The following is a 9333-nucleotide window of genomic DNA, read 5'->3' as shown; positions in this document are numbered from 1 at the left end:
GAACCTGATTCCTGTTGACCTTCGGTGTGCCCAAGTCCCTTACCCGGACTGTGCCTCAGTTTCCCCCATCGATAAAATGGGGATAAAACCTCACAGGGAGACAGGGTGGCTTCGTTAAAGATGTGACACCCAGCGGGCGTGATCCGGGGCTCTCTGCTTGGTGCCCTGGTTCCTCTGTAACCTGCCCCCCCATTGCTCATTATTTGTCATCCCACGAACTCGCTTGACATCTGGGTTCTGTGGCCCCGCCCTCACCCGAAGGGGTGGGACTTCCATTGCTTTGGGAGGCTCCACCCACCAATCCCAGTCATCAGATAGGTGGGCAGAGATCTCAGTCCTGACCCAGCCGCCACTCCCGGTGGATTCGTCATTCCTTCACCTGCAACAGGACTAATCAGAAATGTGGGATCTGGGCCTCAGGTTGTGAACTCACTCTAAGAAAGAACACACGCCCGACACCAACACACGCACATGTGGTGACGCTGGCCCTTTAACAGGGAGTAGCGTCCCTCCAGTGCACCTGTGACTGGTCAGCTGCCCTCCAACTGGGTTTAAAAGAGGACACCTGGGCCTGATAAGGAGGAGATCAGCAGGTGGGAGCTGTCTGAGAGGAGACAAGGACCCGGGACCGGGACCTGCTTGGGAGAAAGTCACCGGCGTTGGCCCAGAACTGCTGGTGAGAACTCACCAAAGTTGGGGCAGAAGGATGGGGCAGTGGCCATGGGGCTAAAGAGGAAGACCCAGCTCATTGAGGGGAAGCAGAGCCAGAAGCAAGAGGGTGGACCCTGGAGGGCGGTGCCCTGGGCACGGGGAGGACTCACACCAGCAGAGAGGCCCTGGGTGGTGGAGCCCTGTGCGGAGCTGTCTTGCAGGGGACCTGACTCGGGGCCCGTGGTAAGAGTCTGGAGACGGGTCACTCTCCGGGAGGGCTGGACCAGAGGCAAAAGGAACCGGGAGCCCAGTCCTGCTATTGACTGTTTGGCTGGGGGCCTGGACAAACTCTTGCACCTTTCCACGTTTACTGTGGGTTTGTCGAGGATGGTTTGACCGCGAGGGTTTGGAGGGAACTATCACATAGGTGTACGTGACTAAATTATGCCCAGAGGTGGGATTTTGTATCCGACAGCAAGAGACAGTTCACTTCATGGGCAAACAGAAGGGGAAACTGAGGCATATGGGGAAACTGTTGTACCATGGCCGGCACAGAAGGGTTGGCCCACCTTATCACACACCCATTCCCACACAGCTGTTTCTCAGACAAACCCTCACTTGATGGTGACACTGAGCACTGTTCTTGGGACAAGCACTTCCTCCAGGGCACCAATACTTCGTCGGGGAGGGAAACTGAAGGCTCCTACATCCCACACCCTCCTGAGATGGAGCAGACTAAGTGAAGCATCTAGTTTATTAGACAGGACGCTCGGCACTTGCTTGGCAGCATCCCAGAGGAATGAGGACCTGGACATTGATGCTCTGGAGGAATCTAAGGGATGTGCAGGGTCTCTTGCGGTAGAGAAGAGCCAGAAATTGTCCGGAATGAACATAAACGGGCTTCTTTACTGAGGCTATGAGACACTGACAGAAGCTGTGATTCTCTCTAGCTTTCCCAGAGACCGGGCCAAGACCTGGGCCAAGTTTTGTGGACAAAAGTGTGCTCTTGGAAAATGACAATTCATCAGAATAGAAATGTTTTGCAGGGACATGGCCACTTCGATGACATTTTTTTCGAGGGGAGAAAGTTGAAGTGAATCATTTTGGCTGAAAGGCAATAGAGGGAGTCACCGACTGGTCTCGACCCTCTTGTTTCGGTAACGTCGCCCCGTTTTCATGTTGATGCTGAAATGGGTCGACTTTCTCAGTTTGACTCTTATGTGATCATATCCGAAGCCAGATGAGCCGGTTTATAGAACTTGATCTTGGCTGCGGGTTGCGTTGTTTGGTGTGCGCTGTCATGTGGAAAGGAAACGTGTGGATGCTTTTGAATGGAAATTGTTTGGAACGTCTCTTTTGTGGCAAACGTTGACTTTTCGGTTTGGAATGTAAATAAACAAATGTGGGAATTTCTTCCTGCGGGGCGGGGGGATTCCATTTTCTTCTGGGCACCCCCCCCCCACTCGGCACTTCTGAAAAGCAGACCCCAGTTGGGCATTCAGAACCAGGGGCCACTTCTGCGTGCGAGTGACTTGCTCAGGACCATAGGGTCAGGCAGGCACGAGTCCCAGCCCAGAGGTCATGCTTCTGGCACGTCTAAACCCCCTTGGGCTTTCCCAGCTCCTGCAGCTCTGGCCTGAGCCTCTTCTAGAGGGCATGGCCACAACCAAGATGGCTGCCAAAGCCCTCTGGCCATTGCTGGGAACGGGCTGGGGGCTTTGACAGCCATCCAAGGGTTTGTCTATACTTAAAAGGCAACAGCAGCAGGGCCGCGGGGGGGGGAGTTTTCACACCCCTGAACAATGTCATTGGGTTGACCTATGTTTTTAGTGTAGACCTGGCCTTAATTGCAGGCACCTAAACACCTTTGAGGTTCTGGGCCTAACTCCCATAGGACTTGGCTCTGATCAAAGCTCCAGAAGCTGGGAAACCCCAAGTGGGTGTTACACCGCTGACCTGCCTCAAAAGCTAGTGGAGTCAGTGCCAGCTCCCTGGGTTCTGGTATCCCACTGGCCAGCCCTGGGCTGGAATCCCACGTCCCGTTCTGGTCAGCCAGGTTCGCGCAGGATGAAGTTGGCCTGGACCAGGTGCAGAGCTGGGCTGCTGGATCTTTGGCTGGTCAGCCACGTTCGCGCAGGACGAAGTTGGCCTGGACCAGGTGCAGAGCTGGGCTGCTGGATCTTTGGCTCAGCGGTCCCCTGAATCTCGCCGGAGGAGACTCAACGAGCATGGCTTGTTTAGCCCCGTGAAGGCTGAGAGGGGACAAGATGGTTCTGGGCCCATCCATCCGGAGGGTGGACACCAGTGGGGAGAAGAGCCAGTGGAGGTAAAGGACAAGGATCGGCACCAGAACAAACAGGGACAAACTGGCCGTGAGTGAGTCCGACTGGAAAGAAGGAGGTTCTGGCCGTCAGAAGAGGGGGGTTCCGGAGCAGGTGCCCACAACCTAACTGGCTTTAAGGTGCAGCTCGGTACGTTCACGGGCAGGATGGTGTGCCGGGGTTGCCTGCGATAGCAGACCTGGGCTCAGTGACCCAGGAAATCCTGTGTCCTGCGCTTGCTCGCTGCAGGTGAGGGGCTGCTGCTCGGCTGCCACCCGGACCTACACCATGGCTGGAGCATCCCTGTGCCCGCTGGTTCAGCAACCGAAGTCTCGTGTGCTGGCGGGTTCTGGCTTCAAACACACAGCAACCCCGGTAGAGAGGGGGAGGGGGGCTAGTGCTGGAGAAGATGATCCTTGGGGGCTTCCATCTGAAGGAAATGAAACCATCCCCCCACCCCCCGCCCCCAGACACAGAACAGTCTCCATCTGGCCTCTGTTTTCCGCCCACCTCTCTGTGTCCTGCCCTAACCTCTACCCCTTCCCGCTGGACCACGTCCTCTAACTGATGGGGGCCAGGAAGGAAATTTTCCTGTGGAGAAGGTGAGTCCATCACGGCCTTCTGGAGGGCCATGTGTCCCTGCATCTGAAGCAGCTGGCACTGGGTGGGCACTGGATTAGCTGCACCCTGCATCTGACCCAGGGTGGCAAGGCCTGTGCTCCTGGGGGGCTCAGAAATGATGACCCCCCCGCCAAAGGCCAGCTTCACAGTATGGTCTGAGGCCCCTAGGAAGCCAGGGTCTAGTTCATAGTCCCATCACCCAGCCCAGCTCACTCTCCTCCTCTGGGCACTGGAAACCGTGCCTGCCCGTCGCTGGGCGGAGAAAGGGACTGGCTGCAGGGTGGGGGCTCTTTGCACTTGGAGAGGTGCATTCCTCATGCCCAGTGCCTGCGCCCCACGGATCTCTATGTGAGGGAGAGGTGGGGGGCTGTGGCAGAGAGGGAACCGGCGTGTGAAGGCCGGGGCAGCTGAGTTGGGTTTCTGCTGGAGGCAGTGTGGACTGGAGGGCCGGGCAGTGACCCAGGCATCAGCAGCACTGGGCTCTGCTTTGCCCCTGGCCTGCGGTGTGTATGTACAGCACCCAGCGCAATGGGGCCCGGACTGCGATTGGGCCGGCAGGTGCAAGTGTAATAACAATTTCCGGGGCTTGACCCTGCAAACCCTTCTCCCTGTTGGCCTCACTTCCCACCAGCTCTGCCGTGGGGTGAGACATTCCGCTGGGCAGCAACCCTGGGCAGGATCAGCCCCCTAGAGCCCAGCATCCTGGTGGGGTGGTTTGGCTTCCCTCTCTCTTCCCCTCTCCAGACCTGCCCCCTCCCCCCGGTGTGTCGCGCACAAGGGCGTGGTGTCCGTTTGCAAGCCTTGGCTTTAATCTGCAGCCGCGAGAGTCCGGGGGAAGCGGGGAGCGAAGACCGCCTGGCCAGTTGGGTCCTTCAATGCTCCCTCCAGCTGTGCTCACTGGCCTCCCAGGGCTGAAGTCTCTGCTTCCCCAGTCACAGCCAGAGCTGGGCAAGCTGCCGGGGCCCCTGATGGGCATCGTCCCGTTTCTGGCCTGCCAGAGGTCCGCGAGGAGACGTGGCTCTTCCTGCATTGGTGAGCCAGGCTGTTCCATAAACGCCCCGGCCAAGGTGTATGAGCCCACGGGCCACCCTCGGTTTCCTGCGGCTACGCTGGGCGCTATTCCCTATCTGTAGAGTTTGAGTCATTGTTGGTAGCTGGCCTTGGTCTCTGACCATCTATAGATCAGCGCCTGGGGCCATGGCTACCCCAGAAGCGCTTTACCGCTGGAGGAATGCCAGGATCCAGTGTGGCCACACCAGTCCCGGTCTAGTAAACCCCCTCCCTCTATCTCTACCTATCCGCACACATACCCCCTCCATCTGTCCCCCTCTCCTTGGTTCTCCTCGCTGTCCACCCCAGCAGCTGCCCTCTCCTTCCCCAGCTCCCCGCAGTCTTGTCCTTTTAGGGTCAACTTCAGCTGAGTCATTATCCCGGAGGAATGTAGCGGGAGGCCGCCCTGGGCCTAGGTGCAGGAAGCAGCTGTCTTGGTGGGGTGGGGGACAGGGAAAGGACTTCCCCGGGTTTATCCTTTATTTTAAAGGAGGCAGGTTGAGCTGCTGGAGGCTGAGTGGAGGACAGGCGGGTTGCTGCCCTTCGGAAGCGGCAGCTGGGACCACCACTCTTTTTGATTTCCAGGCAGCATTGCTCAATGGAAGAAACCAGCCCGTCCTTCCGCAGGGCGGGAGGGAAAGGCCCTCTCTGTCCCCCCCCTTGCTGTTAACGGTATAGTTGAGGCCCCGGCTGAGCTGTACAAACGCAGCCGGTGTGGAGCAGTCCCTGCCCCAAAGAGCCTCCAGCTGCAATAGATGGGGCAGCCCCAGGGTGAGTGAGCGAGGCTATTAGCAGCGTGGGGGTTAGAACCGAGGCCGCTGGACTCCGAGCCCCCTTCCCACTCCGCTGACCCACAGATCCTGCCCCCCCTAGAGTTCCCCAAGGACTGAGAAGGGAACCGTCCTGGAGCAGGCAGGCAGGTCGCTGTACCAATGGGCCCACAGTGCTACTGCCCCACACCCTCGTCACAAGGGCACGGCTGCCAGGGTGGGGGCATGAACGGGGCATGCTCCCCCTTCAGCGTTTGCCTGTTGGCGGCGTCACCGCGGCCGTGGGGCTCTCCTGATTCCTCCTGGGTTCTTATGTTTAATGCAGCTGCATCCCGCCTTTCCTTGGGTGGGAGGAGGATCCAGCCCCTCTGTTGGCTCCGGCCTGGAGACCAGCCACCCCAGCAGAGTAACAATCATCCAGAGCTCCAGGGGGTTGCGATAGACACTGGCCTTTTAAGCCACCTTTGCATTCCCCCAGGCCTGGGACCACTTCCAGGGGTCCTGGCAGCAGCCTGCACAGCTCAGCCACACCCCCTTCCATCTGGCCACACCCCCTTCCATCTGGCCACACCCCCTACTGAGGTGTGGGAGTTGTACGCCACCCAAGCGTCCCCTTGCATTGGGATGACCCATGGGTGGCGAAGCTGCTGCTCTCCAAGGGCTCGATGCACTGGTCCCAACGGGCTTTGGAAACATCCATGCGTCAGGTCCCAGTGCTGCGGGGCAGAAAAACCCCAGAGCCCAGTGCAGTCAATGGGGGTCACTGGATCTGGGAGCTGCCGGGATCAGGGCCCTAATGCAGCCAAGCACCCAGGACACGGCTTTAGCTCTGTAGCCGGGGCGGTGACTCCTGTCCCCCCTGGAGCTGCTTCTCCTTGTGGGGAGGAGGTGGTGGGTGCTGCCCACCTCTGCCCGATCCGATCTCTGGTGGTGGGGCCAAGCCCACGCCTCACCCCCTGGTTCTCCCTGGCTCCGGGAAGGGATGGGGAGAAGAGGCCCCAGAGCTGTGGGCTGAGATCAGCTGCAGTCCAAGGAGCCGGGTTTGTTTCTCATTAGCTGCTCTTGGCAGGAGCTGTGGAAAAAACAGCTTCAAACTTCAGAAAGCTGGCAGGGGGGGGCGGGGGGAGAGGATCAGATGGGGGAACGGCTGGCTGAGCCGCGACCTTGCTGAGATTCAGGGGGAGAGAGATACGGAGAGAGGCAGACCGGATGGGGAGAGAGGGAAAGAGATAGAGGGGCAGGAGGGGGGAGAGAAAGGGAGGAGGGCACATAAAAGGAAAGGAGGAGTGTGGAAGAAGGAGAGAGAAAAGGAGCCCTGGTTCTTCCCTTTCTTCTCTCCACTGTAGCTAGGACACCGGTGGAGCCCTACTGGGCCCAGTCCTTAGCCCTACTGGGCCCAGTCCTTAGCCCTACTGGGCCGGCTCTGCCTGCTCGTTCTCACCAAGGAATTGGGATCAGTGGCACCGCCGGGGGCAGAGGGTCCTGCCCAGGGGTGTGGTGGCCAGAAAGGTGTTCCAGGCTGGGCAGTGACGGGGGCGGGGAGGGGGCGCTAAGAGGGTGGGTTTAAATTGGGCTGAGGCGAGGGTGCTGTCAGAGAACCAGAAGTGCCACTAAAATGCATTCGCTTCCCCAGACAAAGTGACCTCCCCGCACACGGCCGGGCTTGGCTCATCACGGGAGTGTCAGAGCGAGCAAACCCCAGAGCCCCTGCTCGCCACGGGGCTGATCCAGCATGGGGCTGGGCCGCCCCCTGGCCAGCTCCCGGGTAGGATCGAAGCGGGTGCTCTGTGTCCCGGGGATCAGGCCCCTCTCATGAAACCTTCCCTCTGCTGAGCCTCTCTGTGGCTCTTCTCAGTCCCCTAGTCCCTGAGGCTGTCCAGCCCCTCTCCGGCCAGGGGCGTAGACCCCGCCTCTGTCCCCCTTCTGGGCTCGACGGCCGGATTCTGCTCTCACCGCTACTTCACTGGCTTCAAAGCAGCAAGTTCTGAACTGGACCAGCACGAAAGGAGCGGCAGGCCCCGGGGCCTGGATGTGACTCCGCTTCTTGAATACGTTGTGTCGCGTGTGCCATTCATTTCTCCAAGTCCGATGGGTTGGGCGCCCCCACCGTGAGCCCCGGACACCCAGCTGAGCGTTGGTCCACACGGCAAAGTTGGTTCGGCTTCACTACATCGCTCAGGGCTGTGAAAAATGTCGCACCCTGGAGTTGTAATTAAAATGACCTAAGCCCCAGTGTAGACACCTAGGTAAATGGGAGAATCCTTCCCTCGGCCTAGCTACGCCTCTCGGGGCTCGTCCACACTTGAAACACGAGGTGGCTTAACTGTGCAGCTGTAGCTCTTTGGTGTAGACGCTACCCACAGTGACAGGAAGGGTTCTCCGATCAGCGCAGGAATCCACCTCCCCGGGAGGCCGTAACTCTGTCGATGGGAGACTTCTTCCCTTGACCAACCGCTACCTACACCAGGGGTTAGGTCGGCTTAACTACTGCGCTCAGAGGGGTGGATTTTTCACACCCCTGAGCGGCGTAGCTGGGTTGACCTAATTTTTTAGTGTAGAATTACTACCGTTAGGCCGACCAGCGTTCCAGGAGTAGCAGTAGACAGATTCATAGATCCCCGGACCAGAAGGGACCATGGGGATCATCTTGTCTGATCTCCTATATACTGCCCCCAAATAATTCCTTGTGATCTAGGACAGATCTTTTAAAAAAACCAGATTAGACAGGAACTGGGGGGCTGTGTGGTGATAGGGAGACAGATAGATCAGCATTCCCGGTTCTAGTGAGAGAGGTTGTAGGGTTAGCTAGATACGGCAGCGTTCTAGGATCTAGGGAGAGACAGGAAGGAATCCGAGCTCACACCTAGTACATTTTGCAGAAGTGCTCAGCGCTGCCCGATCTCTGCCCCCAGCAACGGGACTGACTTCAACGGGAGCTAACCCTGAGTGTCACAGGCCCCGTGGACCCCGCTCCGCAGGGCTGGCAGGGTGGCATTGTATGGAATCGTTTTGATGAGAGCAATTTATTTTTAACCCTCTGTCCAGCTTTCTTCTTTGTGCCGGGCTGCTCTGCCTCGGTAGGTGCACCCATGGGGTCGTCGCTCAGGCAGGCGTGGGGCAGGCCTGTCTCCTTGGGCGGGCTGCAGGGAAAGCGAGTGAAGGGCAGCACGCTGGCCAGCGTGTGGATTCGCTTCTTGCACGATTTCCGCTCGCGCCCGTGAAGAGCAATCCGGATTTAGTAGATTCGGCACGAGACTGGGATGCGGGAGCCCTGGGTTCCAGGCCCAGCTCTGGCCTGGTGGGTGACCTGGGGCAAGCCACTTCCCTTTCCCATGCCTCAGTTTCCCCCTGTTTAAAATGGGGCTAATGAGCCTGACCTCCTTTGTAAAGGGCTTTGAGATCTAAAGATTAAACGTGCTTTCTAAGAGCTACGCATTATTTTTATTATTACTGCCCCACGGCACTTTTTAAATGACCTCTGAGTTCTGCAAAGCCACCCAAGTAACATAGACACCCAGTGCCCATTAGAAATCCTCCCTGAGGGCTTCTCTGCAGCAGGCAAACCAGGCAAACAAGTTGCGGATAAGGCACTGCAGGAAACGCACATGCCCCAGTTGTCCCCCAGCGAGCCGGGCTGGGCCATATGCTGCTTTCTTTTCTGCTTGCTTCAATTCGTTGGCATGACCTGGCAGGACAGTCTTCTTCAGATGGGCCACGGTCAGGTTTCGGCTTCTTCATGTGAGCGCTCCATGCCTCTGGAACCCAGCGGGGTCCCGAACGCCAGGCAGCCAGGCTCCAGGCAGCCAGTGAGCCGGGCTCTTGCAGAGGGATTATGGTCTTAAAAAAACTTTTGGCCCAGAGCAGGAGGCTGGCTGAAGGGTCAAGCTTGTGGCCTTAGGTTTTGGAAACCTGGTTTCACT

At 58.4% G+C, this 9333-nt stretch overlaps 1 long non-coding RNA gene across 1 annotated transcript; it reads left to right on the top strand.

Annotated features, from left to right (window-relative positions):
• The first annotated feature begins 584 nt into the window (after positions 1-584).
• Positions 585-7796, top strand: LOC122463920. The gene is made up of 3 exons (XR_006287679.1): positions 585-676; positions 4412-4625; positions 7269-7796. It is a non-coding gene; the product is annotated as an uncharacterized LOC122463920 (long non-coding RNA).
• Positions 7797-9333: the final 1537 nt, after the last annotated feature.

The sequence above is a fragment of the Chelonia mydas genome, chromosome 27 (genome assembly GCF_015237465.2).
Source record: "Chelonia mydas isolate rCheMyd1 chromosome 27, rCheMyd1.pri.v2, whole genome shotgun sequence".
In the NCBI taxonomy this organism is placed as follows: domain Eukaryota; kingdom Metazoa; phylum Chordata; order Testudines; family Cheloniidae; genus Chelonia; species Chelonia mydas.
This window is presented reverse-complemented; position numbering and strand designations above follow the sequence as displayed.